The following is a 13,566-nucleotide window of genomic DNA, read 5'->3' on the forward strand; positions in this document are numbered from 1 at the left end:
AGATCCTACAGCATTTAGACCCTTCAGCCATATTAGAAGACTTTAAGTATTGATAACAGGTCACATGTAACTTGATTATCCTCTCATCTCACACACACACAGACTCGTGAGGTGCTGTATTTTGCCATGAGAGTCCTACTCTCTAGGTCAGAAAGTCTATCTCATTCCCCACTGGTTCTTTCTTCCACGTTTGACATTGGTCCAAAACTGAATTTTCTTGTTGGCAAGATAATTCAAGTAATGGCAGCTAAGAGGCTTTTTTTTTTTGTCTTTTTTTTTTTTTTTTTTTTTTACCTTGTAATATGTCTTTTGCTTTTCTGTTTGAAAATACTGTAATATGTAAATAACATCACCTTTTATAGCTAAAGGTGGAGAAATATAATATTTTAATAGTTTATTAAAAAACGATACTTAAGGTTTTAACATGCAACTATATTAAAATACATTTTCCAGCTATAATATAATTCCTACATTACAGACTTTTTATGCTAGCAAGCCTAGTTCCCTTTGTTTCATTTTTTTTAAAATTTATAAATTAAAATCTATCAAATTATAAAACTTTTTTTTTTCTTTATACTCTGAAACATTAAAGATGCTGACCTCAAGAACAAGTCTTTGGACTTTTCCTCCAGGAACTTGTATTATGAATAAATTCTAGTTACTGAGATTTGTTTTATACAAATGTAAACGCATATACATATATATAAATCTATATGTGTATATATATATATATATACACACACACACATATATATATACACATATATATATTTATATATATATGTATATGTCGATGCACAAGTACTTGCAGTTTAAAAAGTTGAAAATAATTGCAAAAACTGCAATTACTTTTGCACCAACCTATTATATATAATATATATCATATATATATATATACACACACAGATATGTGTATATATATACATATATACACACATATATATATGTGTGTGTATGTATACTGGAGATGCTAAAAAAATTATACAAGTGGACACTTTGGTCAGCGTTGCTCAAGCAGTAGTTCTCCATAATCAGAAGCATCTGGACGCAGATGCTAACCACTTTAAGCACATCTTATAAATTAAAAGATAAATATTTGATAAGACTATCAATACAACGTAACTGCCAATTCTAGTAATTTGTAGTAGTTGTGAGGGATTCATTTTGTTTATTCTCAGCTATTGCTCCCAGTTAGCATATTAAATCAATTATTTTTATTTTTCATTTATCATATAAATACTTGCTAATAGTTTAATATTTTCTAAATCAGCTAGGACTATAAAGATAAAAATCTATACTCTTCCCATTAAGAATATAGATTCCAATTGACAAAATTGCAAATCTTTAAAGGGTCAAAAGAACATGGTTAAAATGAAGCATACGACATTAGAATACTCATATTTGAAGACATCTAAACAGGTTTATGTTTATAATTAAAACAATGAAATACAGTAAAGTTCTTTGTAACTTGGTTATTAAACCCATTCTCTTAGGCTACTTGTCTGCCATGATCTAGCAATGAGATCACCGGCCAAAATCCTGGCTAAATTTTATCCATGAATTATTACCCATCCGACATCAGCCAAAGTTTGCCTATACTTTTATTTATATTTCTACTTTCAATTTATTGTTATATTTGTATTTTCATTGCTTTTTTAAATATGTAATTTATAAAGCAAACACTTAAATATACATACAGGAATGTGTGTGTGTGTGTGTGTGTATTCAAAGAGCAATAAGTATTTGTGTATTGCTGTTACTTTATAGAGTCAATGCTATGTGAGATATACTAGTATGCTGTAAAAATATGCAGGAAGACAAGCAATCTCATTTACTGAGCATTCATTTGCCACACTTGGAAAACATCCAGGTATTACATTTATAGAACCATGTAAGATATTATAGTCCTTATTTTAACTTTTTTAAATATAACAAGACCAGGGCTTAGAGAGTGTGACACATGTTTACCAAGGTCATTCACCATCTTTAGCAATGGAGAAAAGGCCTAATTTGAGAAGACAGATATAAAATGTACTTAGCATTTATGGTTAAAAAAAAAAGTGATACACTGGTATCTCTGTCTGTTAGCTGAGAAAATTCTAAGTTGTAACGACTATTAATAAACTCTGGAACCATGTCCCTAAGAGATATTAAGGTTCTTTCCTTGTCCACCAACAACTTTGGCCTGAATTCTTACCTTTTCTTTTTTTTGTTTTCTTTCAAAAGAATAGTAAAAGTTTTCTGTAAATTGCTAGAGGGAAAAACAAGGGATGCAAGCCCTGTTCTGTTGCAAAAATTTGACTCTTCCATTGTAGTGCAAAAGCATTTACAAATAATATGCAATCATGGAAGTGTTCCAACAAAACTTTATTTTAAAAAAATCAGGTGTTAGATAACATTTGGCCCACTGGCTGAAGTTTGGTAACCCATGTTTTATAGTTTAAACTAGTGATCTCTGAATAACTTTCATAACATACACTATCATTTGAACAGTTTCATGTGCATTACCCTGATATTTTATTTATCTATAATATTCCACAGTACTACCATTCTAATGTATTTTGTTCAGTATGAAACATGCACAAAAATATAGAATATGAATAAAATATAATAGGTAAATATAGGATCAATTTAACTTCACAGCATGTGGATTACCCTACCCCCACCTGGTGAGTGATGCATTCCACTGAGGAACACTGCTCTATACACAGCCAATAAGGCAATGTTCTTAAAATAATAATAATAATTATATATATACATACATACACATCTATCGTTTAGTTGGTATGTTACATATAAAGAGTTTCCTTCACAATAGGAGTAGAGATTATAACAACCATACTACTTTTAGAATTAATACTGATGCCTGGTCTCTCTTTTTTGTTCCTCAATCTCCTTTCCTTTCTTTCCTCCCTTCCTCCCTTCCTTCCTTCCTTCCTTCCTTCCTTCCTTCCTTCCTTCCTTCCTTCCTTCCTTCCTTCCTTTTTTCCAGCCCCCTTGAGTTATCAGATTTGGTTAATAGCTGTCAAACTTAACATGAATTTAATTCTTTCTCACTTAAGAAGGACAAAATGAAATCAAATGAATGTATTTCAGTGTTTCTTTAAAGCACACATATGTGTTTAAAAGATCTTATTTCAGTTATATTAGAGGAAAAATAAGCAAAAAAATCTAATATTAAAAATGTATAGACTTTTATAAGTATATTAAATATTCATCTAAATTCCTGTCTAAGCAAATATAAAAATGAAATGTTTTTAATAACATGAGTACTTATGTGTATTTTCCAACATATTTAAGAAACAAAAAAAAAGAAACAAACAAATGTTAAATGGAAATTGCAAACGTATCTCTTTAAATTTTACAAATACACTTTATAGATGTTTATGTTAGCAGTTACCATACATGCGTGTCTTTTTGCAAATGTGTATTGATTATGTATTTATCTGTAGGTCTGAAAAGCTGTGAGATATGCGAGATAAAGAAAAGACTTAGTTAAGCCTAATGAAATTAGATTCTATTCTTACTTTTTTTCACTAAAATTCTATGTGACCTTAAGTAAACACATACTGTCTCCCCATCCCAGCTTCTTCACTTATAAGTAAGATTGGGACCATGAAACAAAGGGCCATTCCATCACTGAGTCCATAATCTAACATATATTCTAATAGTAGCAGCATTATATAAAAATAATATTACCTAAAATTTGTTGAGCATCTACTTTGTGCCAGAAACTGGCATATATACTACTCTTCACGAATTATCTCATTCACTGCATATCTCAGCTCATACAGTTATATAATTATTTTGCTCATTTAACATCAGAATCTGAAGGTGCAAAAATAAAAATAAAAGTCACTTGCTAGTTACATAGTAATAGTTACATAGCTATTAATAGAAATAATTAATAATTAAACCCAGGCCTCAGTGATTCATACATCTACTGTGCTTTAACACATCTCAAAACATTCAAAGCATGTAAATGCACATTATCCTTTGAAATAGTTCTATTGCCCTGAATATACCACAATTATTATTTGGGTGCAGAGCTTTTCACATTTTTCTAGGAATATATATAAATATTCTCCTTGTGTTAGTATATGTATGTGTTTAAAATTGATTATCAATAAAAATCTAAATACATATTACATCTCTTGATTACCAGCAGTAGAAAGAAAGATGTAGAAGTTCTTGGGGATCTAGGCTTCTAAAAAAAAGATAGCAATGACCAAGAGCAGAGAATACAGCCAAAGCCACACCTACTATCTGGTTAAGATGCTGCACTGGTATCATAACCCCTTTCCTCATGTCAGTGACATTGCAAGACCTTTGACATTTTCACGTCTGCCTTGACTAATTTCCATGTAATACTGATTCTTTGCTTAATTTTATCAAAATTTAAAAACTTGAGTTGGAAATCGATCTCCTAAACCTAAGGCATACACCTACGTCCTCAACTATGCCCTTTTTGCCTTTCATATGGGATATTTGACATACTTCCCATTAAGATTCACACAATGGACAATTCTTCGGAGAGGAAAAGTAACCTCAAAAGTTGGATCTTGACTAATGTCCTCTGTGTTCTAGACATACAACAGTTACATCCACTGTTATTAGCACTCATGAGTTAGATAGTATAATTATCTCTCATTAAGGCATCACCCTCAAAAAAGAAATAGCTCAAATTTCCATCACTTACCAATATAGTATTTCTGAGTGGTGCCCGGTTTTCTTTCTCTTTCTTTCTTTCTTTTTTTTTTTTTTATGTTATGATCCATCTCGTTCGTTATCTTTGTAACTGTGAGCTTTATTGAAAAGTTAACCCCCCACCCATACACTTACTATACAAAAATAAGACAAGGGAAAGTAACAGAAAACAAGTTAGTACTTATCTTAGACACATAACATAGTTAGGGAAAAGACTATGGATAGCGCTACTATAGTCCTCATTTCTACCACTGTTCATGAGGACATGTGTGGTGCTTATTAATTGTATTCCCACTAGCCATTTATGATTTCTTTATCTTCAGCTGATACCATACATGGTTAATGCCTTTTAGCAACTGGTATGGTCCAAATATTCAATCCTGAAAGAGGTATGACAATCATTTGTCATACTTTCCCATTATTTTTTAATCTCTAGATATGATAGTTTCCTATTTTAATTAAATATTAATTATATCATTCTCACTATGTATCTGTTACTGTTCCAGGTATATTACTTATGTTAAGTCATTTGCTGTTTATAACAACCCTGATGCATAGATACAAATTTCCCCTTTATTTTATACTTAAAGAAGTTAAGTTTATACAAATTTGCCCGAATTTACACAGCTAGTAATTTTTGGAACCGGGATGTTATGGAACCAGCATTCTATACTGTGTGAAAGAACATCTCACAGAATTTCCTGGATTTTATCCATATTCTATACAGATCAGTGTTACTTCCCTTTGATAGGTTAAATCACTCTCACAAACTCAGTAAGCCCAATGCATATTAAAGAACAAAGATGAATGACATACACTCAGAGGCTCATCTTGTCTAACTGATTATGAAGAGTTTTCTCCATTCTGTAAGCATTCAAATTATCCTTAAAATTAACATTCAGATGGAACATATATATTCTCATATTCTGGGGCTACTCCAGGACGTCCTTTCACATCCTTCTTCCCAAAACCGCCTTGTTACTAATCCTTGACTCTTGTGTTTCCCATTTACCCAAACAGTTGTCCAAACCATCTGTGCATGAATTAGTATAGATTTTTACTTCAGGCCATCACCCTTTCCAGAAAGATGAAGGCAGTAAGATGCACTGCTAAACGTTCTTCACATTACAAGGCTTATCCTCCTGCACAGCCTTTCAAGGATAACTGGAATGAGAGTACAGTTTTGTACCTAATTTCTAGCTACTATTAGAATATCATTCAGCACTTACTGCAAAACCGGCTCCATCATTTTCCTTCTCATTATCTGCTCATTAATTATGGTATCAGAGTTGAGTATTAAAGAGTGGTGGGGGTGGCACTGAAAGTGTGCACAGTTCGCTTATACGATTGCTTCAGATGATTTCACTTCTGCGTTAAAATATAGTCCTGTATTGGACTCTATTCACTCTGAGAAAAGTAGATTAGATAACACCTAGTTCAGTAAAGTTATACAGGAACTTTCTGTCCTATGGTTAGGTACCATATTTCCCCGAAAATAAGACCTAACCAGACAATCAACTCTAATGCGTCTTTTGGAGCAAAAATTAATATAAGACCTGGTCGTATTTTACTATAAGACTGGGTCTTTAATATAATGTAATGTCATGTCATGTAACATAATGTAATGTAATGTAATGCAATGCAATGTAATGCCATGCTATGTCATGTAATGTAATATGATATAATATAATACCAGGTCTGACATTAATTTTTGCTTTAAAAGACACCTTAGAGCTGATTGTCTGGCTAGGTCTTATTTTCGGGAAAACACAGTAATCAGACTTTATTAAATTCTAATGTAAGTCAAAAGCTGTTTGTCAAAAGGAAACTAGTTACTTGCTGAAGAAGCCATGAATTTGTTCCAGAATTCACGAGGTCTCCAGTGTGATTTTCATTTTGAGGCGTGTTTCTTTCTGAGTACTGCATACCATGGTGTACCAAGACACTGTGTACACCATTGTATGTGCTCAGTAGCATAGACTGGCACAAATTAGAGAGTCTTGTTTTGTCCTGAGTCATATCAAAAACAACATTCTTTCAGGAACTGATGAATGGGTCAGAGCTATTTAACTAAATATGGTGTTTATTGCATCTGCATATAAAAGTCACTCAAGTGTTGTGCCTCTTACCTAAAGGAAAGAGGCACAAGTGTCCTGTACTTTGAAATGTATTACACTACCAAGGCCAATATCATTGGATCCCTTAATTTCAGTAAAATTGAAGGTACTCATATTTTATACTAACATATGAGTATTATACTGAGATATCAATAATACCTTCTCCTTGCTACCAAGTCCAAGCAATATGGTGTCATCAAGTCATAGAACAACTTATGTCCTATGGAAGGATTATGTAATTAAGGACCCTGGCTAATACATTACAAGATTAGTATAACAATAAAGGAAGGTGGTAAATTCTACTTTTTTACTTGCAGATAAATACATAGTCTGGTCTTTTCTAGGCTGGAGAAAAAGTGTTTATTAGACTGATAATCTGTATATTACGGTCAGAGGATATAGTTTTAGCTGAAGGAAGGAAAACACATCTAGAATTCTAACTGTAATTAGATGTACTAATCAATTAAACATTTATAAATCCAGAATCCTTCTTTCAGGCCTACCCATTTCTCCAATGACTAAACTGGAAATTTAAGTGAGGATGCAATAGGAATCTCCATCTTATGTTTTTAAAACATTGGTTGGCTGTGCTAATCCAGGGCTTTCTCCAGAGATATGATATTGATTTTTATTAATTGTTTAGATGGGAAGAAATGACCCCAGTAGCTTTTAATTGGTTCTTCCTGCCAAAATAATACTTACTTCTAAAACCAATGGACTGGTGAAATAATTCTGCTGGTTCCTCAGTTATCTTTTCCAAGTGAATACTTGGGAACTGATAGAATAAACACAGGATGGTTTGGGGAATTCACTGGGCTGATTATGAGGCCAACTTGGGACAAGAGTCCATTTATTACCTGAATCCTACAAGCCTTCACACTGATGGATGAACTTGTGGCGTTCTGGGTCCTGAACAATTAATGTGTCAGTCAGAGCCACAGTGCGTTAATCTATGGCACTTCTGGGTTTTCTCCTTTTCTCACAACACAGAGACTGTTACAAATCCCTAAAGAAATGATCTGTATTACATTATCTACATTTCTACTGCAAGGCTTTGTCTTATCTTCATTGGAGAGGGTCTGTGTTTATCATGGCATAGTGAGGAAGCATGGATCTCTATCATCTTAGCTACAGGGAAACATGCCTCCATGCCCCAGATCTGAGCTTATTTTTTTCAAAAGTACAAAACAGTATCAGTTAAACTGTCTAAAACAATGAAGAGTTCCTTTTTCCTTTCTCTCCTATAAGAGGGATGCAGAGATACAGTTGTTCTTGACTGTCTTTTGTAATGTTCGCAATTTCTTGTAGATTGTTTTGAAATAGTATGTTACAGTTTTGAATCATTTTGTGGGTATGTTTTCCTGGCTGGATACTATACACATGCGAACACACACACACACACACACACACACACACACACTAACATTACTACCAAATTTTAGAAGAAAATGTGGTAACATATTCAGGATACACAGGGAAGGAGAGAGCCGTGTGAGCCAACAATATTATATTCAGAAAAACAAAATCTGAATTATAAAGGGCATAAAAACTTATCGTTTAATAATTCCATTGTTTCCTTGAGTTCTTTCTGAGAATATTCTATAGAATACGATTTAGACAGCCAAGTGACTAGAGATACATATAATGATTGGTGGTGAACATTTAAAATATATTTACTCATAGAACTAAAGCTAAGTGATGGTTAAAGAGGAGAGAGTATAATATGCAATGTCTGTATGCCCCAACTATAAATACAGACATAGATTTTATATATACATACATGGTATAGGTATTATATATGATATGATATAGATGTAGATATTTTATAGATATAGATTATAGTGGCATAGACATTTATATGTGTATACACACATCTAATACATACATATGTCTGTATGTATTTGTGTATATGGGTGTGTGTGTGTGTGTGTGTAGTACTGTAAAATAGGGGATTATGGAGGGCATATTCAAATTTTAAGATATTTTTATTAATTATTATCTGTGGTGGTAATGTTAGTATTGAAATTGAGACGGTCTTCTGTGTAAAGTGGATATTAAAGAAAATTAGTAATGATGATGTGATATTTTCATTTTATTATGTATATTCTCAAGACATGATTTTTTATGTAGAAATGAGGATAATGGTGCAATATGGAAGAGATTTAGTAAACACTGTCATTTTACATTTTCATTGGAAGTATTGACTCATGATGAATTTTTCCTAATGCATTTATATATGGGTATGCTTGAGTATGTGTGAACATGCGTGTGTGTGTCTGTATGTATGAGTGTGTGTCCTCATGTCTATCCTAGCTGTGTCACCATAAAGACAAAGTAGTAATGACTGACCCAATAACAATGAATAGCTACAGCATCCAGATTGTGCTATTAAAATAGCATTTTCCACTAAGGGAAACCAAGGCATCTTGGAGAAACAGCAGCTCTAGGACAAGATGAATCTAGAATAGCTTTTCAAATCAGGTAGCAAGCAAACTATAAAGGAAACAATGAAGAGTTCCTTTTTCCTTTCTCTCCTATAAGAGGGATGCAGAGATACAGTGGTTATGGCAAAATATTTCAGAAAACAACTTAAAGAAGGCTCTATTGAGTTAATTTGCAGTTGGTAAGAATAATTATTGTGACAAATTGACATTTATCAAACATATTTAAATCCATGAATTCAAAATGACTTTTTAAAAATTAATGGATCTCTTTCAGAGGAATTGAAGCAATTAAGTAATTATCTTAAAAACCAGTACATGAAATAAAAGAATCAAGCATTTATCCTGCCTTTTTTTTGTTTGTTTGTTTTATAATGGATCTCCAATGGGGCAAAAAATAAAAATAAAAAAACAAATTGCAGAATAGGAGACATGTATTGTTATAAAAGCATCCCAACAAATAAATAAAATAGAAATGATAGAATTAGATCATTATATTTTGCAACTATAAAGTAACTAATGGATTTAAGAACTGAGCATTGATGGCTGCTAACAAATAAGGAAACTGAGGCTCAGAATGGTTAATGAAATTGTCCAAGATCTCACAGCTAGTTAAGTACCTGAGTAAGGATACAAACACAGATCAATGTCACCAGTTTGTCTTAATTTGAGGTTTATTATGGGCCTTTCACTTTTGTTCCATGTGTTGAATACTAGTATAATACAGTTTGTATGTTGTGATAAATCTTGCTTTGTCAGACAAGATTTTACACGATCATTAATATCACTTCCATTTGAGACATGCAAAGTCATCTAGCTAAATTTAAATCACATCAAGAAAATAATGACTTTTCTAGTTTTTTTTCCATTCTGATTTGTAAGGATGCTTATTTTTATACTGTTATAGTTTCTAACAGCCCAAGTTGTATATCCAATAATTATGTTTATAACAAAGAATAGATCGTGTGCTCAAAGACTAAGAAATCTAACTAAAATTTAATAATATGATTTTGTTTTTGCTGTATTTGTTTTTAGGGTTAACTCATAACAATCAAAAGTTACATTGTTTTTTTTCATTACAGCAGCAATCTAAAGCTCCATTCATGCATTAAAGCAGCCAGTTAAAACATCAGATAAACTGTAATAAATGGTAGGTACATGATAGGACAAAAATTATGATTAGTTCTCAAGTAAAGGGCACTTGGAAATACTGTGCTAGGTCAAATTCTAATCTAATATTATGTTGCTTAGTTAAAAATAAATTTGACGCATAAGGGATGAAGAAAGTATTAACAGTATATTTGGGGATAGATAGATGGAGGATAAATGGTATGCTTATATATGTTGAGATTATCTTAAGTTTTATTATAAACATGTATTAGAGGTATAATTTTTTAAAAACATGTAATAAGCTAAAATAAAGTTATACATAATTCAACAAGAGAAAGGAAGAAAGATGAATAATATGACATTTGTAGTTGGTTATTTTAATTACATGTATTAATACTCATTTTCAAGAAGTTTATGTAATAAATGTAATAAATTGAGTTATAATCACTTTATCATGGTTGCCTTTTGGCAGATATACAGGTAGGATGATATTTACTATCACAAGAACTTAAATGATTTTAGACTCCGGTCACAGGATCTGAATTATCTTAGCCTACAAATTAAACATGGATATAAGTCATAAATCAAGAAATGTACTTGCAAGCACATATATGCATATTCATGCCCATGCGTATTCTTTATTTTTGGAATTGATGAGTGAAAACTTGTGATTATATTTAAATTCAAATCCCTGCTTTACTGCTTCCTACCTATGTGGTCTTGGCCAATGTATTCACCTCTCAAAGTCTCCAGTAAATGAGAATAATAATAGAAATCTATTTCAGAGAATCATTGGTAATGTTACATTTTATCATGAATGCTTAAAATGCATATAATGACTATCAGTATTTTTCATGCTTAAAAACATTATAAGCAGAGAACAGAGCCTGTGGTCGTCCATTACAATAAGGGTAATATATATTTTTTCTTCAGTTTCTCTAGTTCTGGATACCAGACATGATCATTTCTATGTAGCTACATGTCTAAGGAATATTCAAAGAAGTTTCAAAAGCTTTGCCAATACAGTGGATTTGCTGGTTCAGAGACGGTATGAATGACTAGAAGGGAAGACATACACTCCTATACCCCCACCCCACCTAGCTCATTCACACAACTCACAATAAAGTTAAATTACATTTGGGATTTAATTAGTTAAAATATGTTTATAAAAACATAACAGAAAGAAGAGACAACATACACAACAGCAATATATGCATGCAGCAGTGATTGATGATCATTAGGCCTAAGTGTTTAGCCTTAACATAGAATCATACAGACTCTGCAAATTGCAATTCTTGTTGAATCTTAGGCTAAATTCGCACAGGGCCTCATCCCTCTTCTGAAGGAACTTACACTATTCAAGCCTTTAAAAAGGAAGAATTATAGACCTGATTCTTGTGGATTCTCCAGCCAAAATCAGCGTCAATAAAGATACTTCTCACATTGGGGCCAAGACATGAGGGATACGGAGAGGCAGAGTCAGTATCCAGATGACTTTCTCCACTACCTGTGCTTCCAACCTCCCAAAGCCCTAGAAGGCTCATTTGATCACTATGCAGAGTTACATTGCTCAACTGTATTATGTAACCCGGCAGGGAACATTCTGGCACTATTACAGGACTGTGATGATAACATTAGGTAATAAGTGATGGTGAAGCACTTTGCGGTTAAATGAGTATACTATAATAAATCTGTGTCAGTTATTACAAACAAATAACCAAAAGACACAACTACCAGCTATCTGTGTTTTCATTTTGGGAATAATAATGTTTGTAGGTACTATTCTAAAGGCAAACGCAGTTACAATGTTGTCTCCCAAAATTGTCCTTCTCTCTCCCTCCCTCCCTCCCAGTCTATATCTAAATTTAAATCATCTGAATCTAAATCTGTCTATATCTATCAATATCTGTATCTATCTATCTATACTTATATTTACACCTCATTTTTTTATGACAACATCAGTATAACTTATTTGAGTAAACGATGTTTCTGGAATCACTGTATTTAAGAGGGAAGATAGAGCATGTAGCCCTTGAGTTCTCTGACCTGCCATACCAGCTTGGTTAATGAGCAGGTGAAACACGTGGCTTAAATGCTCATCTGATAAGAGGTCTGAGCTCTTTTACCAAGTGTTAGCCAGGGCTAGTTGTACATGTTGGGAGTATGTCATGTGTCCTATGGGATATAGAACAGTTTACAATATATACCACAATACTGGGCATCCCACTATTTAAAGATCAATTTCTTTATGTCTAGATGACATTTTGTTGGTGTAGGTCTCTGTTGAATGCATATTCTTTTAAAATCTTTGTCCTTCACTACCTTAGTGAGACTTAGAGGACAGCTAGATGAGATTAACAACTAAGGAGTAGGGCAGTAATGCAGAGCCCCAAGACAAGCTAATAGGACATTATGGGAGAACCAAAGTTAAATGTAACATATTAACTCTTTTCCCCAAGGTCAGCCCTTGTAATTAGATTAAAGAAAGTCCTTTTGGAGATCAAATTTTTAACCTCATACCCAAATGACGCATAGGATTCCTAAAGATGATAGATCATCCTTTATATCGATCTGGTTAACTAGCTCCACAATGGCAGATACTTTTCCTGAGACACAAATGGCTAACTTTAAATTTGTTTAACCTTCAGGTAAAACCCTTGACTTTTGACATCGATACAGCAACCAATGTGTTTTAAAAAACCCTTGATAAGGACATTTTTTTTCCTATAATTTTCACAGAACATTCCCTCATTCCTCAACCCAGTCATTTTGATTTCAGTGAATAATGTATGAACTAAAATATTGCAAATAATTAGATTAAATAAAAGCAAAATTAACTATCTTCAACAATTTAATTTCAATTTTGTTAGGGACACATATGTGCAAGTAGTGGATAAAATAAACTTGGCAGGATGAGAAAATATATATACCTTGTAGATTTGGCCTCTAAAGAAATTATTGGATCAATTATTTTTTGAGTAGACAAGGTAGCATTAAACAATTGACTTTCATTTCGTTGAATGCATATAAATCACCAAGTTGCTTTTGTCTATGACTGTTCATGTTGGAAATAACTTTTTAGTCTGACCTATGGGATGGCCATGTGTACTAGCCGATTTGATATTCTATAATCATATTTATGTTAATCTATAAAGCAAGAAATCAGAGGTCACTGAGGAACACTTAATCTG

General features: G+C 32.6%; 1 protein-coding gene across 44 annotated transcripts in view; it reads left to right on the forward strand.

The window, feature by feature from the left end:
• PTPRD (protein tyrosine phosphatase receptor type D) overlaps positions 1–13,566 on the forward strand; it is a 2,063,955-nt gene that overhangs the window by 700,887 nt on the left and 1,349,502 nt on the right. The gene's annotated exons all lie outside the window — the stretch shown is intronic.

This window comes from Rhinolophus sinicus, linkage group LG04, assembly GCF_036562045.2.
Source record: "Rhinolophus sinicus isolate RSC01 linkage group LG04, ASM3656204v1, whole genome shotgun sequence".
Taxonomy (NCBI): Eukaryota; Metazoa; Chordata; class Mammalia; order Chiroptera; family Rhinolophidae; genus Rhinolophus; species Rhinolophus sinicus.